The following is a 24,422-nucleotide window of genomic DNA, read 5'->3' on the forward strand; positions in this document are numbered from 1 at the left end:
AATGAACCAAGCCTTGTATGCACATATGAATAATAAAAGAAAAATGAAAAAAATAAAAAATAAAATAAAATGTATTAAACCAGCAAAAAAAAAAAGCACTGTATAAAGTACCCCTCATTTATTTATTTGATGAGCGTCACTTTATTTTTAGTGGCGATTGGAAGTTTGTGTTAATTGCAAATCATATTTTGCCCAGGTATATTTAAGAAGCATTTATTTATTGCTTTTTCTCCTTTAGTCGTGTTCCTGGAAGGAAGCTTAGAAGGTTTTCTGGCCTTCAACAATGGTGAAGACCATATTTGTTGGAAATGCTTTAACTGTGTAGTCACTCACCTGATGATTATTAGGGTCCCTTCCATCCTTCCCTTTACTTTCCTCAAAGTTTGTCACATTATCAATGGTCTTGGAATCTGAAATTTAGGTTTAAATTCTGGCTGTATCACCACTTTATACAAAGTGATTACCTTTATAAGGTAATCACTTAAGTTTTTGAGGATATTTCTTGACTTGTATTGTTACATATCCAGAGGGCAGCTGTGAACTTGAAATAATCCAATGTGAGACAGGTGCTGGTAGCTCACACCTGTAATCCTAGTTACTTGGGAGACAGATCGGGAGGATCGTGGTTCCAACCAACACTGGGTAAAGAAGTTTATGCGACCCCATCTCAACCATAAAAAACTGGACATGGTGACATGTGCCTGCCATCCTGACTACACTGGGAAACCTAAAATAAGAGGATCAGAATCTAGGCCAGCCTGGGCAAAAAGTGAGACCCTGTCTCCAAAATAACTAGAGAAAAAATGGTTGAGGGTGTGGCTCAAGCAGTAGCACGTCTTCCTAGCAAACACAAATCCTTGAAGTTCAAACCCCATTACAGCAAAAAAATAACAATAATAAATGATAATCCCATGTGTCAAATTTCTCAGCTCATTCTGTGACACACTACGGGTGCTTAGTAAATATTTTTGACTCTGAATCCATATGCCTCTCAGTTCTGGTTCCTCCCTCCTTACATGCTTATTACTGCTCCCTTGTGGCAGGCACTGAGTGTGGTAGCATGCATGGCATTGTCTCTATGGTGGCCAGGACACACCAATTCAGGACACAGAGACGGGCTGAACGTAAGAGTGGAGCAGCTGCCTCTCACCAAGGCCCTCTTGGCCTCAGCCTGAATGCCAAGGAACGGTGGTGTTAGCAGCAGCTGCTCCTCTGTTGCCTCTGAGCAGTAGCTGCTCAGTGCTGGTGCCTGGTTGTGGAAAACCCTCCGCCTTTCTGGAAGGAGTCTGAGAAAGGAAGCTTCACTGACATCATAGGGCACATGAGAGCTCTAATTGAGGTATTTACACTCTAGCCTCTGTTTTTAAAATTTTTTATTTTAAAAAGCACAACATAAGGATAATATACTATTATAATTGATAAAATTTGTTGGACACTTAGTTTGGGCAAAGTACTGCTATTAAAGGCTTTATTTTTTGTTTTTATATTTTATTTTTAATTGTGATAAAATATGCATAACATAAAGCTTGCCATCTTAACTTTTCTAAAGTATACAGTTCAGTTGTAAGTACATTCACCATCCATCTCTAGAACTCTTTATCCCACAGACCTCAAACTCTGCACTCAATTAAGCACTAACTCTCAATTTCCCCCATCTCATAGCCTCCCTTCTACTTTCTGTCTCTGTGAATTTGACCACTCTGGATATCCCGTGAACAGAATCATACAATATTTGTCCTTTTTTCACTTAGCCTAATATCCTCCAGGTTCATTCACATTGTGGCATTTGTCAGAATTTCCCTCCTTTCTAAGGCTGAATAATATCCCAGTATATGTCTGTACTACAGTTTATTTATCTGTTCGTCTGTTATGGACTCTTGGGCTGCCTGTGTCTCTTGGCGATTGTGAGTAATGCTCCCGTGAATATGGATGAACCAATATCAATCCTAGACCTTTCCTTCAGTTCTTTTGCATCTGTGCCCAGAAATGCAACTGCTAGATTGTGGTGATGCTATTTTTAACTTTTTGAGGAACTGCCATATTGTTACAGAAGCTTCAGCATGTTACGTCCCTGCTATCAGTGAACAAGGCTTCCAGGCAGTTTCTCCACATCCTCACCAGTACTTTCTACTCTCTCTGTGGGATTCAGCATCCCACATCCATTAATTTGTTTAAGATGCACAGTGTATAAGTACCTTTGCCTGGAACCCCCAACTTTCAGAATTTATCCCATAATGGCAAAGTGACTAAATGCGGAGACGAGGGGTGTATTGTGTACCTGTTCTTGTGAAAGTGACAGTCTTTGAATTTTTATATTGTGGAGGTGGTGGTTATTATTGGAATTTCATCAGTGGTCTCCTGTGGGTATCCCATTATGACCCACGCTCATAATCCCAGCACTCGGGAGGACAGCCTGGGCCATCTAGCCGGTGAAATGTGACTGCATTTGAACAGACATCTTTTGATTTTAAACTTCTTTTTCCATAATATAATGACTCAAAGCTTAAAGGTGATACAAATAATAACGGCTATAAGATGTAGAATAAAGAAGCAAATACCCCAAAAAGGCAGTGTCAACCTTATATATTTTTAAAGTTAAAAAACTTACCAATATTGAATTTTAATTTTTACTTGTTTAAGTGAATTTGTTTCCTGAATTATACATGTCCGTCATCAGCTTTGTTTTGTTTATCTATTGATAATAGTCTTTTTCTTTTCATATAGAGGAGATTATAGCCAAAAATCGTACGTTCTCCCTCATATGTGGACATTAGATCAAGGGCAAACACAACAAGGGGATTGGACTATGAGCACATGATAAAAGCGAGAGCACACAAGGGAGGGGTGAGGATAGGTAAGACACCTAAAAAACTAGCTAGCATTTGTTGCCCTTAACGCAGAGAAACTAAAGCAGATACCTTAAAGCAACTGAGGCCAATAGGAAAAGGGGAACAGGTACTAGAGAAAAGGTGAGATCAAAAAGAATTAACCTAGAAGGTAACACCCACGCACAGGAAATCAATGTGAGTCAATGCCCTGTATAGCTATAATTATCTCAACCAGCAAAACCCTTGTTCCTTCCTATTATTGCTTATACTCTCTCTACAACAAAATTAGAGATAAGGGCAAAATAGTTTCTGCTGGGTATTGAGGGGGGGGAGAGGGAGGGGGGGAGTGGGTGGTAAGGGAGGGGGTGGGGGCAGGGGGGAGAAATGAACCAAGCCTTGTATGCACATATGAATAATAAAAGAAAAAGGAAAAAAAAAAAAAAGAAAATGTGGGGAAAAAATGCCTGGTGTTTCATGTGAACCATAAACTAAGTCTCCTTTCTCTTGGTATGGTTAGGCCTGCTGCCTGCCAACTTGAACCAACCGTAACCATGACATAACCCCTTGTTCTGCTTTGTGTGTCACTGAGCACCAAGTAGGGTACTGCATGTTGCTTTTGGTTGTACTTTCAACTTTCACTGATTATTTGATATTTTTATTTTATATTAAAACTTTCAAAATCATTTTAGGCTTTAGTTAATATTCATGATTTCACTTTATGCACCGATAATATCCTGAATATTTCTCCCTTATGAAAACATATACTGTGTGCATATACTATTATTATTCTTAGAAGAGTTATTTTTAAGTCAGTGTTTATAAAATATCCTGAACCTTTTATTGTTAATATCTTATGTAAATCACCTGATGCTTGCTTGCTTCATTTAGTCTTTTTTTTTTTTCATTTTTCTTTTATTATTCATATGTGCATACAAGGCTTGGTTCATTTCTCCCCCCTGCCCCCACCCCCTCCCTTACCACCCACTCCACCCCCTCCAGCTCCCCCCCTCAATACCCAGCAGAAACTATTTTGCCCTTATCTCTAATTTTATTGTAGAGAGAGTATAAGCAATAATAGGAATGAACAAGGGTTTTTGCTGGTTGAGATAAGGATAGCTATACAGGGCATTGACTCACATTGATTTCCTGTGCGTGGGTGTTACCTTCTAGGTTAATTCTTTTTGATCTCACCTTTTCTCTAGTTCCTGGTCCCCTTTTCCTATTGGCCTCAGTTGCTTTAAGGTATCTGCTTTAGTTTCTCTGCGTTAAGGGCAACAAATGCTAGCTAGTTTTTTAGGTGTCTTACCTATCCTCACCCCTCCCTTGTGTGCTCTCGCTTTTATCATGTGCTCATAGTCCAATCCCCTTGTTGTGTTTGCCCTTGATCTAATGTCCACATATGAGGGAGAACGTACGATTTTTGGTCTTTTGGGCCAGGCTAACCTCACTCAGAATGATGTTCTCCAATTCCATCCATTTACCAGCGAATGATAACATTTCGTTCTTCTTCATGGCTGCATAGAATTCCATTGTGTATAGATACCACATTTTCTTAATCCATTCGTCAGTGGTGGGGCATCTTGGCTGTTTCCATAACTTGGCTATTGTGAATAGTGCCGCAATAAACATGGATGTGCAGGTGCCTCTGGAGTAACAGTCTTTTGGGTATATCCCCAAGAGTGGTATTGCTGGATCAAATGGTAGATGGATGTCCAGCTTTTTAAGTAGCCTCCAAATTTTTTTCCAGAGTGGTTGTACTAGTCTACATTCCCACCAACAGTGTAAGAGGGTTCCTTTTTCCCCGCATCCTCGCCAACACCTGTTGTTGGTGGTGTTGCTGATGATGGCTATTCTAACAGGGGTGAGGTGGAATCTTAGTGTGGTTTTAATTTGCATTTCCTTTATTGCTAGAGATGGTGAGCATTTTTTCATGTGTTTTCTGGCCATTTGAATTTCTTCTTTTGAGAAAGTTCTCTTTAGTTCACATGCCCATTTCTTTATTGGTTCATTAGTTTTGGGAGAATTTAGTTTTTTAAGTTCCCTGTATATTCTGGTTATCAGTCCTTTGTCTGATGTATAATTGGCAAATATTTTCTCCCACTCTGTGGGTGTTCTCTTCAGTTTAGAGACCATTTCTTTTGATGAACAGAAGCTTTTTAGTTTTATGAGGTCCCATTTATCTATGCTATCTCTTAGTTGCTGTGCTGTTGGGTTTCATTGAGAAAGTTCTTACCTATACCTACTAACTCCAGAGTATTTCCTACTCTTTCTTGTATCAGCTTAAGAGTTTGGGGTCTGATATTAAGATCCTTGATCCATTTTGAGTTAATCTTGGTATGGGGTGATATACATGGATCTAGTTTCAGTTTTTTGCAGACTGCTAACCAGTTTTCCCAGCAGTTTTTGTTGAAGAGGCTGCTATTTCTCCATCGTATATTTTTAGCTCCTTTGTCAAAGATAAGTTGCTCATAGTTGTGTGGCTTCATATCTGGATCCTCTATTCTGTTCCACTGGTCTTCATGTCTGTTTTTGTGCCAGTACCATGCTGTTTTTATTGTTATTGCTTTGTAATATAGTTTGAAGTCAGGTATTGTGATACCTCCTGCATTGTTCTTTTGACTGAGTATTGCCTTGGCTATTCGTGGCCTCTTGTGTTTCCATATAAATTTAACAGTAGATTTTTCAATCTCTTTAATGAATGTCATTGGAATTTTGATGGGAATTGCATTAAACATGTAGATTACTTTGGGGAGTATCGACATTTTTACTATGTTGATTCTACCAATCCATGAGCATGGGAGATCTCTCCACTTTCTATAGTCTTCCTCAATCTCTTTCTTCAGAAGTGTATAGTTTTCCTTGTAGAGGTCTTTCACATCTTTTGTTAGGTTTACACCTAGGTATTTGATTTTGTTTGAGGCTATTGTAAATGGAATTGTTTTCATACATTCTTTTTCCGTTTGCTCATTGTTAGTGTATAGAAATGCTAATGATTTTTCTATGTTGATTTTATATCCTGCTACCTTGCTATAGCTATTGATGATGTCTAGAAGCTTCTGAGTAGAGTTTTTTGGGTCTTTAAGGTATAGGATCATGTCGTCTGCAAATAGGGATATTTTGACAGTTTCTTTACCTATTTGTATTCCTTTTATTCCTTCTTCTTGCCTAATTGCTCTGGCTAGGAATTCCAGTACTATGTTGAATAGGAGTGGAGATAGTGGGCATCCTTGTCTGGTTCCTGATTTTAGAGGGAATGGTTTCAGTTTTTCTCCGTTAAGTATAATGCTGGCTGTAGGTTTGTCATATATAGCTTTTATAATGTTGAGGAACTTTCCTTCTATTCCTAGTTTTCTTAGAGCTTTTATCATGAAATGATGTTGGATCTTATCAAAGGCTTTTTCTGCATCTATTGAGATGATCAAGTGGTTTTTGTCTTTGCTGCTGTTAATGTGGTTTATTATGTTTATTGATTTTCGTATGTTGAACCACCCCTGCATCCCTGGGATGAAGCCTACCTGGTCGTGGTGAATAATCTTTTTGATGTGTTGCTGAATTCGATTTGCCATTATTTTGTTGAGGATTTTTGCATCAATGTTCATTAAGGAGATTGGCCTATAGTTCTCCTTTTTGGAGGTGTCTTTGCCTGGTTTTGGGATAAGTGTAATACTGGCTTCATAAAATGTGTTTGGCAGTTTTCCTTCCCTTTCTATTTCGTGGAACAGTTTAAGGAGGGTTGGTATCAGTTCTTCTTTAAAGGTCTGATAGAATTCAGCAGAGAATCCATCAGGTCCTGGACTTTTCTTTTTGGGGAGACTCTTGATTGCTGCTTCAATTTCATTTTGTGTTATAGGTCTATTCAGGTGATTAATTTCCTCTTGGTTCAGTTTTGGATGATCATATGTATCTAGAAATCTGTCCATTTCTTTTAGATTTTCAAATTTATTTGAATATAGGTTCTCAAAGTAGTCTCTGATGATTTCCTGGACTTCCATGGTGTTTGTTGTTATCTCCCCTTTTGCATTCCTAATTCTACTAATTTGGGTTTTTTCTCTCCTCATTTTAGTCAGGTTTGCCAGGGGTCTATCGATCTTGTTTATTTTTTCAAAGAACCAACTTTTTGTTTCATTAATTCTTTGTGTGGTTTTTTTGGTTTCTATTTCGTTGATTTCAGCTCTTATTTTTATTATTTCTCTCCTTCTATTTGTTTTGGGATTTGCTTGTTCTTGTTTTTCTAGGAGTTTGAGATGTATCATTAGGTCATTGATTTGGGATCTTTCAATCTTTTTAATATATGCACTCATGGCTATAAACTTTCCTCTCAAGACTGCATTAGCTGTGTCCCATAAGTTCCGGTAGGTTGTGTTTTCATTTTCATTGACTTCCAGGAACATTTTAATTTCCTCTTTTATTGCATCAATGATCCATTCTTCATTAAGTAATGAGTTATTTAGTTTCCAGCTGTTTGCATGTTTTTTGTCTTTACTTTTGTTGTTGAGTTCTACTTTTACTGCATTGTGGTCAGATAGTATGCATGGTATTATTTCTATTTTCTTATATTTGCTGAGACTTGCTTTGTGCCCTAGGATATGATCTATTTTGGAGAAGGTTCCATGGGCTGCTGAGAAGAATGTATATTGTGTAGAGGTTGGATGAAATGTTCTGTAGACATCTACTAGGTCCACTTGATCTATTGCATATTTTAGATCTTGGATTTCTTTATTGAGTTTTTGTTTGGATGACCTATCTATTGATGATAATGGAGTGTTAAAGTCTCCCACAACCACTGTGTTGGCGTTTATATATGCTTTTAGGTCTTTCAGGGTATGTTTGATGAAATTGGGTGCGTTGACATTGGGTGCGTACAGATTGATGATTATTATTTCCTTTTGGTCTATTTCCCCTTTTATTAGTATGGAATGTCCTTCTTTATCTCGTTTGATCAATGTAGGTTTGAAGTCTACTTTGTCAGAGATAAGTATTGCTACTCCTGCTTGTTTTCGGGGGCCATTGGCTTGGTAAATCTTCTTCCAGCCTTTCATCCTAAGCATATGCTTATTTCTGTCGGTGAGATGAGTCTCCTGTAGAGCAACAAATTCTTGGATCTTCTTTTTTAATCCATTTTGTCAAACGGTGTCTTTTGATGGGTGAATTAAGTCCATTAACATTAAGTGTTAGTACTGATAGGTATGTGGTGATTCCTGCCATTTAGTTATCTTAGTTGTTTGAAGGTTTGATTGTGTGTACCTAACTTGATGTTACTCTCTACTGTCTTGCTTTTTCTTATCCTGTGGTTTGGTGCTGCCTGCCTTTTCATGGTTAAGTTGGGTGTCACTTTCTGTGTGCAGGATCCCTTGCAGAATCTTTTGTAATGGTGGCTTTGTGGTCACATATTGTTTTAGTTTCTGCTTATCATGGAAGACTTTTATTGCTCCATCTATTTTGAATGATAGCTTTGCTGGGTAGAGTATCCTGGGGTTGAAGTTATTTTCATTCAGTGCCCGGAAGATCTCACCCCACGCTCTTCTTGCTTTTAATGTTTCTGTTGAGAAGTCTGCTGTGATTTTGATGGGTTTACCTTTGTATGTTACTTGTTTTTTCTCTCTTGCAGCCTTCAATATTCTTTCCTTAGTTTCTGAACTTGTTGTTTTAATGATGATATGTCGTGGAGTAGTTCTATTTTGATCTGGTCTGTTTGGTGTCCTGGAGGCCTCTTGCATTTGTATGGGAATATCTTTCTCTAGATTTGGGAAATTTTCCATTATTATTTTGTTGAATATATTACGCATTCCCTTCGCTTGCACCTCTTCTCCTTCTTCGATGCCCATGATTCTCAAGTTTGGTCTTTTGATGGAGTCAGTGAGTTCTTGCATTTTCTTTTCACAGGTCTTGAGTTGTTTAATTAATAGTTCTTCAGTTTTTCCTTTAATTACCATTTCATCTTCCAGTTCTGAGATTCTGTCTTCTGTTTGTTCTATTCTGCTGGATTGGCCTTCCGTTTTGTTTTGCAGTTCTGTTTCGTTCTTTTTTCTGAGGTTTTCCATATCCTGGCTGTTTTCTTCTTTATTGTTGTCTATTTTTGTCCTGAGTTCATTTATCCATTTATTCATTGTGTTCTCTCTTTCACTTTGGTGTTTATACAGTGCTTCTATGGTTTCCTTTATTTCTTCTTTTGCTTTTTCAAATTCTCTATTTTTATTGTCTTGGAATTTCTTGAGTGTCTCCTGTACATTTTGGTTGACCCTATCCAGTATCATCTCTATAAATTCTCATTGAGTACTTGTAGTATGTCTTCTTTTAAATTATTCTTGTAGGCTTCATTGGGTCCTTTGGCATAGTTTATCTTCATTTTGTTGGAGTCTGGCTCTGAGTTTCTGTTCTCTTCATTCCCCTCTGGTTCCTGTACTAATTTTTTGCTGTGGGGAAACTGGTTTCCTTGTTTTTTCTGTCTTCCTGTCATTGTCCTTGGTGTTGTTACTGTCCCTGTACTGTGTGTAATTAAGTATTTTCTAGCTTGTAATAATAACAATGGTAATATTGAGAACGGAAGAGTGAGCTGAGATGGAAAGCAAGAAGTTAAAGAAAAGGGGAAAACAAATATACAGACAAGAGGGAGAAAGCAGAACAAGGTATCAGACAAGAGAGTTTCAAAGGTATAAACAGGGAGTGTTAGTGTACTAATCGACAGTAAGCTGAACAGACAATAGAGAGACAGAGAGAGGATTGAAAATCAAAGATAAAAAAAATAAAAAATAAGTATATGAAAGTAATATCTATATATAAAAATGAATTAAAATAAAATGGAAAATAGAAAATTAAAAAAAAAAAAAAAAACCAAAAAACTTCCAAGTTTATATGCAATGCAATTTCAGTCTTAATAATTTGGATGTCCATCTCAATCTCCAGTCCTGGAGTTGGTGCCTCAGATGTTGTTCTGTAGTTGTGTCATCAAAGGGGATGCATAAAGTAGAACAAAACTACACTCACACACACACACACACACACACACACACACACTGAAGGGAAAAAAAAAAAAAAGCCCCACCAAGTGTCCCCAGTTCAAATGCAATACAGTTTCAGTAAGTTTTTCGGCTTGCAGGTGTAATTCGGTTGTTCTCTCATCAAAGGTAGGGAGAAAAAGAAAAAAAAAAAGCGTCTGGAGGCAGTTCTGAGAGTGGTATCTGCAACTGTGGCTTGCCTGCCTGCTGCTCTCAGCCTGTAGCTGACGGCGTTATTTATGCAGATCTCTGGGGTGAGCTTAGCACTCACCTGGTCCCACAGGCTTTGTTTGCTCAGAGTTCTCCTGTGTGGGAGCCTCTGCTACAGGCTTTCCCCTTTCCAAGCACTGGGAAAGGTGCCACTGCCCCGCGTTGTCAGGCCTGCGTGTTTATTTACAGTTCACGTGGGAAGTGGGTCTTCCCTCCTCTCACAAGCATCCCGCTCCTGGTTGCTGGGTGCGCCCCGCTCCCGCCAGAGCCTCTCCGGCCCGCCCGGCTCGTTTATTTACAGTCCCGGGAAGGATTCCCTTCCCCCAGTCTTCAGCGCTCAGGGCACCCCACCCTCTTTCCAGCGTGTCTTAACTGTTCTTATTGCTTAGTACTCGGTTTCTCTTTTTCCCCCGGGTGGAGGTCAGTCTGTCCAGGGGGCTATGCTGCTCTGGCCCAGGCTTGTCTGTGGGGCTGCCGCGGTACCGCGAAGCTCACCTGGTCCGCGTCTTCCCAAGCCGTATGGGCGCCGGCCACTGGCGGCCCGGGGGCCTCCTTGGTTCTCCGTTTAACGTGAAGTGGAGATTCTCTGCGCCGGCTGGAGGTGTGGAGGAGTCAAAGTTATGCCTTTTCTCGGTGATTATGCCTGCAAAGTGTGTCTCCAGCGTCTCTCCAAGATTTCACTATAGGAGGGTCGCTTTCTGCTTCCTCCCTCTAGCCGCCATCTTGGAATTCCCCTTCATTTAGTGATTCATTCATCAACTTGGAATACCTATTGTGTAGCAAGAAAAGATGAATGATGTTAAGATTCATTCATTCAAACATGACTGCACGCATGTCTTTCTGCACAGGCGTCGACTAGTCTTTGAGGATGCAGCAGTGGACATAGTACACGTCCTGCCCTGGTGGATCTTGTACTTTCAGGTCTTAGGCTGAGTAAGAGACAAGAGTGAGAACCCAGGCTCCTGTATTCGGTTCCTACCTGAGTCCAGGCAGGGACTTCACATATCTGAATCTCAGTTTTCCTTTTTCATTAAACAAAGGGAACAATCCAAACTCACATGACATGGGTCATGTGGATGGAATATGGCACAAAGTAAGTTGTCAGAAATCCGTGGTTATGTCTACCATTTTGTGACAAAATGCTATATCCTCATAATATAGTGAATGAATTGTGCTGATGTTTTCATGTCAAAAGTTTAGATATTATAATCGTATATATTCCTTTTCCTTGCTTTCTGTTTCTGTTTTCTATTTAATCGTTCCCTACCCACCTGGCCTTCCATATCATCCTCTTACCTGTCTGTCCATCCCTATCCTCCTGACACCCATCCAGGGTGTACCTCCATATGCTGCCTCCTCTCCAACTTCTCGTCCTCAAGGTTGCAGGACCCTTTCCCTTTGCTGCACACCCCTGTTGTTTCTGTTTCCCCTTCTGAGCTCTGCTTTTCTCCTTTACCCTCCCTGGATAAGTCCTAGTTATGATTTGAAGCCCAACCCATATCCTGGTATTACCGTGAGCACTTTCTACTATTCTTTCTCAAACAAACCTCCGAAAGGTTGTTCCTTGATCTCTTAGAGTACTGATGGTTTGCACTACTGTTTAACCATTATCCACTCTTTACAATTCCCCCCACTTATTTCACATATCTTAGAAGTCTGTTTTCTCCCCAGCTGGACTGCTTATGTGCAGGCTATAGTGATGGACTCACTCCTCTGACACTAAGAATGTTACCTAATGCTGTTTGGGAGAAGTGAGGATGCAGGAATAACAGCTTGTAGCTGTACTGGATTTTAACCCCCTGTTCTCACAGAGACAGAAGCACCTTTACTCTCAAGTCAGTTCTTGGTCACTTTTAGGAAAGTTTACAGAATCCAACTTTCCTGGCTCTCCCAGCATTACACAAGAAGACAAGGTGAGGACCATTTTTATGCAATTGTTACAGGAGAATTCCACTCCCAACTCCTGACTGTCAGATCGTAAGATACTTGGCAGAATATTTACAGTCTAAAGAGGGGAATTACTGTGTAGTCTGAGATTTTGGCCAGCACTTTCCTTGCATGTGGTTTCTGTCTGAGAATTCTTAGACCAAGGTTAGGTTGAATGCTGAGATGCTTTGGGGGTTATAAAAATCAATAAGTGAACAAAGACTATGAATACCATAATTGGCATTCATTCATTTCTCCCTCTCCCTTTATTCTTTTTTTAATTCTTTGTCTCCTTACATTGGATTATTTATCATACCAATTTTAATTGACTTATTTGAGTGGTAGCATTAAAATATTAACTGAAATTTAACAAAAAGCTGATGGCATTTGTTATGAAAAGCACCTCTCATTTAACATCATTATATTTTCATATACATTGCAACAAATGAATTTAAATAGTTTAAATTAATATGTTCACTTTTTTGGGCAATATTGGTGTGAACTCAGGGCTTTACACTTTCTAGTCAGGTGCTCTACCACTTCTGCCATTCCTCCAGCCCTTTTTGTTCTAGTTATTTTTAAGATAGGGTCTTACTTTTTGCCTGTGTCAACTTGGACTGTGATCCTCCAATTTTATGTTTTTCACCATAGCTGAGATGACAGGTGGGATCCACTATGCCCATCTTTTTTCCATTAAGATGGGGTCTTGCAAATGTTTTTGCCTAGGCTGGCCTAGAACCACAACCCTCCTGAACTCAGTCCTCTGCATAGGTGGAATGACAGATGAGCACCACTGGGCCAAGCTATTGGTTGAGAAAGGGTCACATGAACTTTTTGTCTGGGCTGACCTCAAACCACAATCCTCCTGATCTCAGCCTCCGTAGCTAAGATTATAGGTGTGAGCCACCCGTGTCCATTTACCCTTTTCTTTCTATAGATTGCAAATGACATCTAGTGTTTGAGTCATAGGAATATTGCCTTATGACTGGCAAAGCAGTGATTCTGCTGTTTACATAGAATTATTTAAAATTCTTGGAGAAGATTAAAGACAAGAATTTTGGTTTTTTCTTTTTGGCAGATGTCATTGTATGGTGTAAGTAGACTTAAGTGGACTTCATATTTTTTCCAGATATAAGGGAAAAGTGCCCCAAAGGGGAAGGCTTTTTAAAATTATTACTGCGAGAGCTGCCGGAAGTCACTACTTGTTGCCATATCTTCATGCTCAGGCGAACAGACTTGGATTCTCTTGTGCGCCACAAAGAGAAGACCCTCAGTGCATTGTGAAATGTTGGCTTTGCTTTTGGTGTTCACTGAGGACACTCAGGTCATTGCTGACTCCAGGGGCAGGTGAAATGGCACTTTAACAGGTGAAGGCTGGATTATGTGGATGTAGTTGGTAGTGTTGGGCAGTTTTTACCTGACTTCCCAGCCTCCATCCAGAATGCTTTGTTAGGAGCATATTGGTGGATGGCCCTGGCAGACTACAGTATCTGTGGGCAAATGAGAAGTTACAAGAAAATCTCATAATTCACCCATTGGCTTTTTTTGCTTACCTTCGTGCATTAGACTTTTCTTTCAGAGGCCCATCCCTGTTGAGTTGAGTTCCAAACACAGATTCTGGAGTTAGTGCAACATGTTCTTTGTCTGTTTGCTCTAATAGAAATCCTGAGTGTGAGAAATCTTTCAACACAGCAAAAGTGCTAAATATTCTCCCTGGTTCCTTTAAAATACAATGCTTTGTTCAGGGTGCCTTTTGTAATCTGTGAACTCCAGTAGCAGTGCATGAAGTCAGCATTCAGCCCCATCTCTGACTCACTTTCACACCACTGCTAGTGAGGTTTCTACTTTCCCAGTTGCCAGATGCTATATAGGTGGTGAAGGCCTAGTACCTTACAATAGAAGGCAGATCTCCTGTTTTGTATTAAAAAAAAATATCCTGGGGCTGCCTTGAATACACCAACTTCTGGAGATGAAATAATGTCACATGTATATTGATAGTGTCAACTAGTGACATTCATTTAGAAGTGTGCTTCCTGTTCACTTTCAGGAAGCTTATACTTGCATTCTGTCTTTGACTTCAAAATCTCCTAGAACAACATACTAGAGTTTGTCCTCTTCACTCTGTCAAAATGGCATGGACTTTAATGTGTTTGGTCTTCACAAATTTCTACAAATCTCAATAAATTTTATCCCAGGTTATAGCCCTCCTTTGCCTCTTTCACACTTCTTCCTGTAGGTACATAGTAGAGATCTCTAAAATGCAATTATTTTTCATACTGCTTCTAAGAGGGATCTTTAAAAGGCTTGTTTACAATGGCATCTACTATGAGCTGAGCCATTATGATATTGTGACCCTAGAGATAATAACTGAGCTTTGGTTAAATTCCTCTGAGCTCTTAAAATAGCTGATTCCATCAGCAAACCTTCCTAAGCAGCCCAAACTAGCATTGGTGGAGGCTGAGTGTCTCTCCGTAAAGAATACGTCTTTGTTTAAAATAAAGTGCCCCAGAGTGTAGTTTATAAATGAGAGACTGTGTCAAGGGCAGAGCACATGGCAACCTCCTTTTGGGAGCGGGGAAGAGAAAAGAAGCCTCTATATCTTGCACAGTATTTAACCAAAGGGTTTTCTTTTTTTTTTTTTTCCTCCTAGAAATCACTGGGAAAATTCTTTAGTTATCAGATATTTATAAACCTTTTTTGAAGGTTAAAAAGTTAAGGATAAGAGGCAAAACAAGTAGTAGTTTACTGAGACAATAGGGAACCTAAATAGGCTATGATTATCGTGGGGTACATATAAACCTTGTTTGTGTGTGTGTGTGTGTGTGTGTGTGATGCTAGTATTTGAAGTCAGGGCCTCATACTTGATAGGCAAACATTCTACCACTTGAGCCATGCTCCTAGTCTTTTTACTTTTAGTTTGTTTTTCAGATAGGATCTCAGGTTTTTGCCTAGGCCAGCCTCAGGCCATTGTCCTTTTACCACCACCTCCCAAATAACTGGGATTATAGGTATGTACAACCATTCCCAGCTTGTTTTACAGATATGGTCCTGCTAACTTTTGGTTGGGCTGGCCTTGAACCATGATCCTCCTATCTCTACCTCCAAAGCATATAAATCTTTTAGAGTGAATATGCGGCAATCTGAGTCTATAATGTTATCATAGAGAATAAACTACAGGATTAATGAAAAACTAGGTCTCAATTCCTCAATACTATAGAAAGAAAACTAATGACTTTGCATATGAGCTTTTCATTAATCTTTTTTTCTCCAGTGTAGAGCTATCTCTCAATATTCTGTATCTTAATTTCCTTGTAAGAGTATTGTCAAGTAGTATAGTCATATGAGATTAAACTCTTAATATAAAGTCTGAGCATTTTTTTAAAAGGAAAACCTGGTAAGTTTGAGGAAACGAGGTATACATAGGAAAAGAATCTTCTGGAACCTGGTCATAACTTATCTCTTCTCTGGAGACCTTTTCCTGCCTCTCTCGCAAGAGAACCCTGTGTACAAAGATGCTGAAGAGAGTGACAGGTTGTAATAACAGCACTTGACATTTGTAAAGCCGTGTAATTCTCCAGGCCCATTTGTGAGTGTCATTAAACTCCATCTATAACACCTCCACAGTATAGACTAGGGAACTAGAGTTCTTCCTCTTACTCAGTGTTCTCCTCCCTTTCTTCATTTTCTGTTTCCTTTTTAACACTAAGAGAAACTGAGTTCTGAGAGCATAAGCAAATTGACTCAGAGCACCTTGTAAAAATGGGAAAATAGAGTCAGGTACCTGTGGCTCATGCCTGTAATCCTAGCTCTGCAGGAAATCAGGAAGATGGAGGTGTCAGGAAAGCCCAGGCAAAAATGTTCATGAGGCCCCATCTCAACAGAAAAAAAAAAAATCAAACAAACTGGGTGCAGTGGTGCATGCCTGCACATCAGCTATGATGAAAAGCATATGAGGATCACAATACAGACTGGCTTGGACAAAAAGTGAGACCCTATCTCCAAAATAACCAGAACAAAAATTGATGGTGGAATGGCTCAAGTGGAAGAGTGCCTGCCTATGAAGCATGAAGCCCTGAGTTCAAATACAGTACCATAAAAAAAAAAAAATGAAAGGAAAGAAGGAGGAAGGAAGGAAGGAAGGGAAAAACAGGAACCAGGCTACTTCTTTGAGCAGAGGAAAGAGACTGGTTTAATTGTGCTCAGTGTGAGGGTGTGTCCTAATTCTCATTCCATTAGTTCCAGGGACATGAAAAACAGTTATGAGTGTGTTTTAGAGGTGGCATCCTAGGGATGCTTCTCCTGAGTCATTTTTTTTTTGAAGAAGGGCAATAAATTCTCAGCCTTTCTATATTTTCCCCAGAGTTTTTACTCTTGCCAAAAATGAGAGTACGGGCAGGAACACTTGAGAACACAGAAGATACCAATATGTTTTAAAATGATCATTGTCAGAGTAAATCCAGCAGTGAGCCACTGGAGTTTATTATCTTGTCCTGAAAGACTGATGAGCTCAAGCCTAGCTACTCAGAAAGATGGAGGTTCTAGGCCAACCCAGGCAAAACTTTGGGAGTTCCCATCGCAACCAGTAGCTGGATATATAAGCACAAATCTGTCAACCCAGGCTACACAGGAGGCTGAGATCTGGAAGATCTCAGGTCAGCCTGGGCATAAAGTGAGACCCCAAACAACCAGCACAAAAAGGGCTGTGGGTTTGGCTCGAGATGTAGAGTTCCTGCCTTGCAAGCATGGAACCCTGAGTCTCAAATCCCAGTACTGTCAAAAAAAGATTTCTGAATTATAAGTAGGTTAGCAACCTTCACTCTCCCTACTACCTTGAATCTTTTTAGATTAAAAAATACTGCTCTCAAGAGATAACTTCCAGGAACAGAAAGTTTGTTGACATTCATTTGGGATCTGTTTCACACTTGTTTACAACCTTTGTATGGGTTTATATTTGCTTGTGTTCTTATGTGTCATTTGAGGACCATATGAACTCTCCTAGACCACAAAGTACTGGCTTCATGAAGAACACTGTCTCAAGCTTCTCTTGTGAAACTTGGTTGCCAGTCTTGGGTGAACTTAATTAAATGTCACAAATATCTATTGAGTTCTTAGTATAAGCAGGATGTGAAGCTGGTGATACATAGGTTAAGTGTTAACTAACACTCCTAAGTAGGAGTGAAGTCAAGAACAAAAATGACCCCAGAGCAAAACAGAATGAGCAAGTGCAAAAAGAGAAACTTAAACTCAGCCTTCAAAGGTTCTGGCGCAAGTGTGCACATCAGGTTGGGGAAATCCCACTGAGCCTGCAGTTTGCCATAAGCCCTGGAGGAAGCATAGGATTTGATGGCTTTGGGAGCTAAGCAGGTTTTCCAGGGGAAGTCACAGCCTGAGCAAGGGTAAGAAAGTAGGAGAGCCAGGGTGGACTTGAACACACAGGCTGTGTTCAGAATGGTAGGAAGAAACAGGAGATGGGGTGTAGCCCTGGCACTTTCCAAAAAGTGAATGACCGTGAGATGACCTTTGACTTTCTTGGGATGCTAAGGAGAAAATTCATTTCCTTGAAGGAGTTTTTAAGGAAGGAAGGAAGAAAACTATCTGGTACGTTGCTTCTGTGTCACATTCGATTTGACAGAGATAAGTCCTTGTTGTATCTTGACCTCCCCTCTTTTATACAGAACCTTCTTTCTTGTGAAGGACCCAGCATTCAGGAGAGACACAGAAATCTCTGCACAGCTCTTGCCTGCTCTCCCTCCTACCAATCCTCTACTGTCTTTACTTCCAGCTTCTTTAGAAATTTATGTAGCAAGAGAGTAATGGTTTAATGCATGATTTGACCCAGGGATATTTGCATTTTTAAAGCAAGTAATTTCTTTTTCAAAGATTTTTGTCTTTAAGTGGTAGGATTTTCCATTACTGGCAACATACTCAGTGGAGCTATAGACCAGAATGGGCTTTGAAGTCCACTTGTCCTGGGACATAGTCTGACTGGTGACACCCTGGTGGTGATACAGTGACCCTTACCTCCCTGGGTAAGGATCTACAGCTCATGTAGGCTTTGTTTCCCTGCCTATCCTAGTTTCCCTGCCTTCTTATCATGCACACCATAAACTTAGACATGTCACTGGTATGCGCTTAGTCCTCCATAAATGTCTCCAACTTCTCATTCTACAGTGAATTAGGAGACCACTACACTTCCCTGAAGGCCAGAGGAAAGGTCCTCCATCTACATTGTGACTCCAGTACTAGTTCATTACACCCCTCAGCTTTAAAGCATGGTTACTCTTCAGTCACTTGGCATCTTGTTCCTTTGGAACCCCAGAGTCACCTCTACAGCATCGATCTCATATGTCACCCAGAGTTGCGGCCATTTGTATGTTTACTCCATCTCACTTCCTTTATTTGGCAGTACTGGGGATTCAACTGAGGGCCTCATACTTGCTAAGCAAGTGCTCTACCCATTGAGCTGTACCACAGTCTGTTTGCTTTTAATTTGTTTTTCAGATAGTTTCTTGTGCTAACTTTGCCTGGGTCAGCCTCAAATGGAGCTCTTCCTCCCTCCTGGAGAAGCTGAGATTGCATGCATGTACTGCCATTCAGCTTGTTTTTGAGATAGGATCTTGTTGACTTGTACCTTAATTGGCCTTGAGCCATAATCTTCCTCTGTCTTCCTCCTGAGTAGCTAATATTACAAGTGTGCAGCACCATGCTAAGCCTTCCATATCATTTCTTGATTGGAGGTTCTAGACTATACATTCCTTAAAGGTATCTGTCCAATTCCTATGGCATTACACAACGCCTTGTATTCCTTCCATCTTGGGGCTGAATTAAGTTGATCTGTGCCTTTGTAATGCTCACATGTAAATGGCACCAAGTCCACTTCCTACTTTTGTACAGCACTGGGCAGTTAACCACCCCATCTTTGTTTACCAGCTTACTATAAAATATCTCCGGTGGGTCTAGAAATATAACATCCAAACAGACCCTGTGGGTTGGTTTCCAGTGCCCTCCAGAGCAGACATTATCACCACAGAATCCATAGCTCTTCTGTCAGTTTCCTCACCATTCCCACTTCCCAGCACTTGTTATACCTCAGCCCACACCCTGTGATTCAACCAGGCAAGTTGGTTAGATGTACTCCCCTTCACAAAGGTATATAAAAATATCCATGCCAGCTGAAAGAACAGGTGGCTTTCTCTTACCACCTAGAATTCCATTAAAAAAAACAAAACAAAACAAAAAAACCATTGGCACAGTCTCCCACATAAGGTCACGGCCATCTCTGGGAAATGATTTTGAAGCAGCCTCAGTATACTATGACTCTCAGCACAGCAGATCTGTGTCTTTTCTTGTTAACTCGTGATTTCATTTGTTTATTGGTAGCGTCGCATGCTCATCTGTCAGTTGCTTGGGGACTCTGCTTTCTGAAGACGAGATGGATGTTCATGAAACAGTTTCCTAGCACTGGGCTGGCATCACATTTTTGTAGAGGAAGATATTAAAAATTCTCAGATAGACACCAATTTCTTGGCCCTATCTCGATACCTTTAAAAACTAAATTTAATTCACACTTGCATGCAAGTTTAAGCTTGAAAATACAGAATTAGAATATTTCCAAATGACTTCCAGAAAAGGAATCACAGGTGAAATAAAGTTTATTGTCCTTCTAAACTACATGATTATGGACACATTAATGAAATGCCAAGTCAATGAAGTTGATTTAGGTAGGGTTCTGGGAGGCACTCAAGATACGATGTACGTATTTTAAGAGTAATAGATTAAAAAGAGTGGTGGTTACAGATGGCAAGGGTATTGCACAATGTAAGCATTAGCTAATTCTTTTTTCCACATTAGAAAATATAAAAGAACTAATTTTCACAGTCTTTTTCAGAGACATATTAAAATCAGTTTAACAAACATTAAAGCAATATGGAAGTATTTAAAAATACATCTCAGTACAACTAAGAAAATACACAAATTACTTGTGTGCTATAGGACTTTATAATTTCAATATCTTCACTACATGTATAAGTGCTAAAATGATATTGGCACATTAATAGAAGCAATGGCTTTAATAAATAAAAGATCACCCAGATCAACAGACTTATGTGACTGGACTTTTCACAGAGGAATATGTAGTCAAATAACATTTTTGAGCACCCAGAATTGTGCAGTGCTGGTATACAGAGTTTAATTTAGTAATTCGCAAACGTTTGCTCTTGGGGAAGAGAGAAGAACAATGAGTATCTGTGCATGCAGTGTGATCAATGGTTATACATTAACTGGAATCCATTAATCTCAGGAGTTGACATGGAGGACACAAATGTCTGATGTAGTGAAATTCAGAATTGTGGCTGCTTAGCATATGCATGGGGGAGTAGAGTTTGGAGTTGACCTTATTCGTTGGGACTTGGACTATATTTTACTTCTCACTCCTGAACAGTTCACCATTCAAAAAATCCCAAAATCTCCTATCATACCATAATTTCAGGAAAATTCTTTTGGGTACTGTGCAGTCTCTAAATGAACATTAAACACGTGGCAACTAACTCATTCCGTGAATTTATGGCTTGTGAAATGTATAGGTTATCTGTCTCTGAATTAATTCACAGGCACTGGGGAATCATGCCATCCCTCTACTTCTGCATTCCCTGCAGAATGAGCTGGCAGCAGTGACCTTCCATCCTATTGAAAGGGAAACAGAAGCTCAGAATTCCTGACTTCTTCATTCTCTGCTGCCACTCCTCGGTCTTGCCCTTTGACTATCTAGGTGATGTTTGTAATGCCTTGAAGTTTCTGCTAAGTTTGTTACCATTTTGACAAAAAGGAAGTGAAATGTGCCCAAAGTGTTTACTAGGGGTGGGGAGAATTAGGACCCTCCCCTGTATTTGAACATTTCCCTGTTCCATTAGCTATTTGTGTTCTCTTGGTAAGTAAGGGATTTGTGAAAGGTACTATGTACCCAAAGACATATTTGTAACGTTTATGGAAAATAAGTACAAGAAGATTACCAGTAGGCACTAGGGAAAATAGCATCTGTGCATTGATTCTGAAACAACTGAAAAAAAGAATAACCAACAAAGATTTTAATGTTTGTGGATGTACTAGATTTCACTAACACCCTTTTATCCATGCACCACAGCCACCTTCCCAGCCATCACTCCCTAACATCTTTTCCCTGTGACCTGGGCCTCAGGTGTAGCTCAGCAACCTGGAAGGTCCTATTGACTCACAGCTGCCAGTGGGAGGCCCCACTGTAATTTTAGCTTCCACGAGTAACATCTAGAGCAGTTCTCCCACTTGAACCACAACCCTAGCCCCAAGAGCAACATCTATAAAAGCAAATCTAGACTGTAGTTTTTGGCCTAATGCCCAAAGAACCATGGCCAGCAGGGAATTGAAGCAGTTGAGCCAGAAATAGGGAGACCTGTGATCCCAGAGCCAGGTAAGCCTAAGAAATGGAGTTGGGAGGTGAGCATAATCTGTGGGTTGGTTATGTTCTCTTGAGCCCATGACCTGTACCCAAATCTGTTTCTATGTCTTGATCTCAGCACTTTAGTGATTGAGAGCCTGCCAACAGGAGCAAAACAAAAACAGCCTTTTGGTTTATTAGTACAGTGGAATTGTGCGTAATTGTTACAAGTTATGGTGTGAAACAAAAACTGAAAAAGAGCTTGTTAGAAACAAAAAATGTGTTTTAAAGAATCTCCTTTTCTCTCTCTCTGTCTCTCTCTCTCTCTCTCTCTCTCTCTCTCCTCTCTAGACAAAGCAAAGATATTTTCATATTTCTCGAAGTCAGTTTTAATTACCATCCTCCTGATTGGAGTCCTTGCCCTAAACCTGACTTTCCTTCCAATGTGACAGCTGTAAACACTTTCTGCTGTAGGTTGTGGCTACTTTGGAAGGTTGTATCTTTCAAAAACACAACTTTACAGAGGTCTTATATTGCCTCAGTAAAGTATGTTTGACAAGAGTGGTGTAAGCATGGGTCTAGGTGTGTGTTTATGGGTATCTCTGTGGCCAGTCAACCTGTGAAATAAAAATGACTTACATATTTCTAAATGGGTTCATAGTATTTCATACTATCAGTGATTTTATGTACAGGTCTTGCAGGGTTTACTGACTGGCCTTCCAGATCAGGTGTGCCAACCCTTGGTCTGGGGAGGAAGCCTGATTTTGATTATAGGAATTTTTCTTACTCTTTGTTCAACTCTTTTGCTCTTCCTAGTAATCAAAACTAGTATCTTTTAGTACAGAAGTCTCGTATTTTTACAGTCTTTTCCAGGGTCGATGATGGGAACATAAAGAGTTTGGCACAACCTATTAAAAGTCAGTCTGTTGTCCTTCCAGTACATTTGGAAGTACATAAGGAGAAAGGGATAGCGGAGTGCCCCCCATTCAGAGTTGGCTCTGGGCTCATGTCAAATGACATTTCCTGTGTTTACTTCCATCCTGAAATGCCTTGGGCATGAGTTTGGTCTTCAGTGTTTATTCTGTACTTTTGAGTGCACTGGAGAAAGAACCGCAGTGGTGAGATGGTTCCTTTCTGGGACAAACAGAGCAACTATGGTTAGCCAGGGTTGGAGACCTGCCTCCAGAGAGAGTGACTGGAACGAGCTGAGAGCACAGGTAAGGTTGTTGTCCATTATAACAGCTTTATTAGGGTAAATTTTACATGCCTTAAAATTCACCCATTTGAGGCTACCACTCAATGATTTTATAGTGTCATATAAACATTATAATCCAATATTAGAACATTACTCCCCAAAGATATTTTGTGCCTATTTGCTATGACACCCAATTCCTTTAGCTCCTGACTGCAGACAACTACTAATCTATTTTCTGGTCTATATAGATTTGGTTTTTTCTGGACAGTTCATATAAATATGACCACCAAGTAGCTAGTCATTTATTCTGACTTCTTTCACTTAGCATAATACATCCTGTTACTTTAGTCAGTACTTTGATGAAGAGATTGCCTTTCTTTGTTTATCCATGCATTTGGATGGTTTCTGCTTTTTAGCTATTATGAATAATGAGCCTTATGAACAACACTGCTGTGGTCATCCACATGCAAGTCCATCTGAGGAAGTACATTTGTATTTCTCCTCGGTAGTTACCTAAAACTGAAATTTGGTATATTCTGGGTAATACATAAATTCATGTTTAACTTTCTAAGAAACTATCAAACTATTTTCCAGAGCGGCGGCACCATTTCTCATCAGTAATGTGTGAGGTTCTTTTCTCTACCTCCTCAAACACTTGGTACTGTCTTTTTGGTTACAGTTATTCTCATGGACTTGACGTGGTATATCATGTAGATTTCAATTTTATTTCTTTCAGGAATAATGTGTCTGTGATTATTGGCCAGTTTCTTTCTGGAAATAGGTATTTCTTTGTGGAAATATCTATTCATATCTTTTGCCCATTTTTTAATCTGTTTCTTTATTGTTGATCTTCTAGAGTTTACTGTATGTTCTGGATACAAATTCTTTATCAGATGTGTAAGTTACACCGTCTTACTTCCAATTCCTGCATGGGAGCAGGAACTGTTTCTCCCTTTGTTCCATTCTCCCTGTTATATCCTGTTATACTAAAATAAATCCTTGCTAATACTTGCCAAAAAAAGATATATGAGTTACAAATGCTGTCTTTTCTTGATTTATCATTTATTTTCTTAATGGTGTCTTTTGAAGGGCAATGCATTTTGAAGCATGAATTGTGAATTCATAACTTGGAAGTAATTTATAATGTTTTTCTCATTTTAATTATCAGCTGATAATTATAGGAGCTTGTGGAAGTCCTCCAACAAGTCAGTAGTAGGGGTAGAGATAGTATCACCTCTGGGTAGTTTTTCTATTTTGGATACCCACACAATGCCAGAGCTCTAGGAAGCTCCAAGCTTACCGCTACCTACATCTGCTCACTTCCCAGGCTCCATTTAGAGTATGGCTGACGAAGGTGACTTCAAGGGGAGGAAGTGTCCCATTGTGAAGGTAGCCTAAGATTTTCATCCTGTCAAGACCACCAAGGCCAAGACCAAGACACATCCGTTTCCTTTTGTCTTCCTCATCATATGCACACACATACCACTCACCTTTTTGAAAACTCTGATTTTCCTCTCAAATTTTCCTTTTATAGCATAAAAGAAACAATAGGACCATAGGAAATAAGGTGGACATTAATGTCTCAAACCAGTTAGTTAGCACTGTTGGGCAGTATTAAATACTGGCTATGATACATGGAGCTCAGGGAAATTGCTTGATATTTCTGTGTATCTTTCCATATTTCTCAAATGGTAATCATAATAGTATCTACCTTGTGGATTAGGAAGATTGATGAATTAGAACATGTAAAGTGCTTAAAAGCATATTTATTGGTAACTGATATTAGTTATTTTTTGTTGTTGAATAATAGAGCACTATGGCACAAGAAGCAAAGGCTGGCTGACACATTGACTTTGGCT

At 39.6% G+C, this 24,422-nt stretch overlaps 1 protein-coding gene across 5 annotated transcripts in view; it reads left to right on the forward strand.

The window, feature by feature from the left end:
- Positions 1-24,422, forward strand: part of Cers6 (ceramide synthase 6) — a 276,713-nt gene that overhangs the window by 115,637 nt on the left and 136,654 nt on the right. The window lies entirely within an intron of this gene.

The sequence above is a fragment of the Castor canadensis genome, chromosome 4 (genome assembly GCF_047511655.1).
Source record: "Castor canadensis chromosome 4, mCasCan1.hap1v2, whole genome shotgun sequence".
NCBI lineage: Eukaryota > Metazoa > Chordata > Mammalia > Rodentia > Castoridae > Castor > Castor canadensis.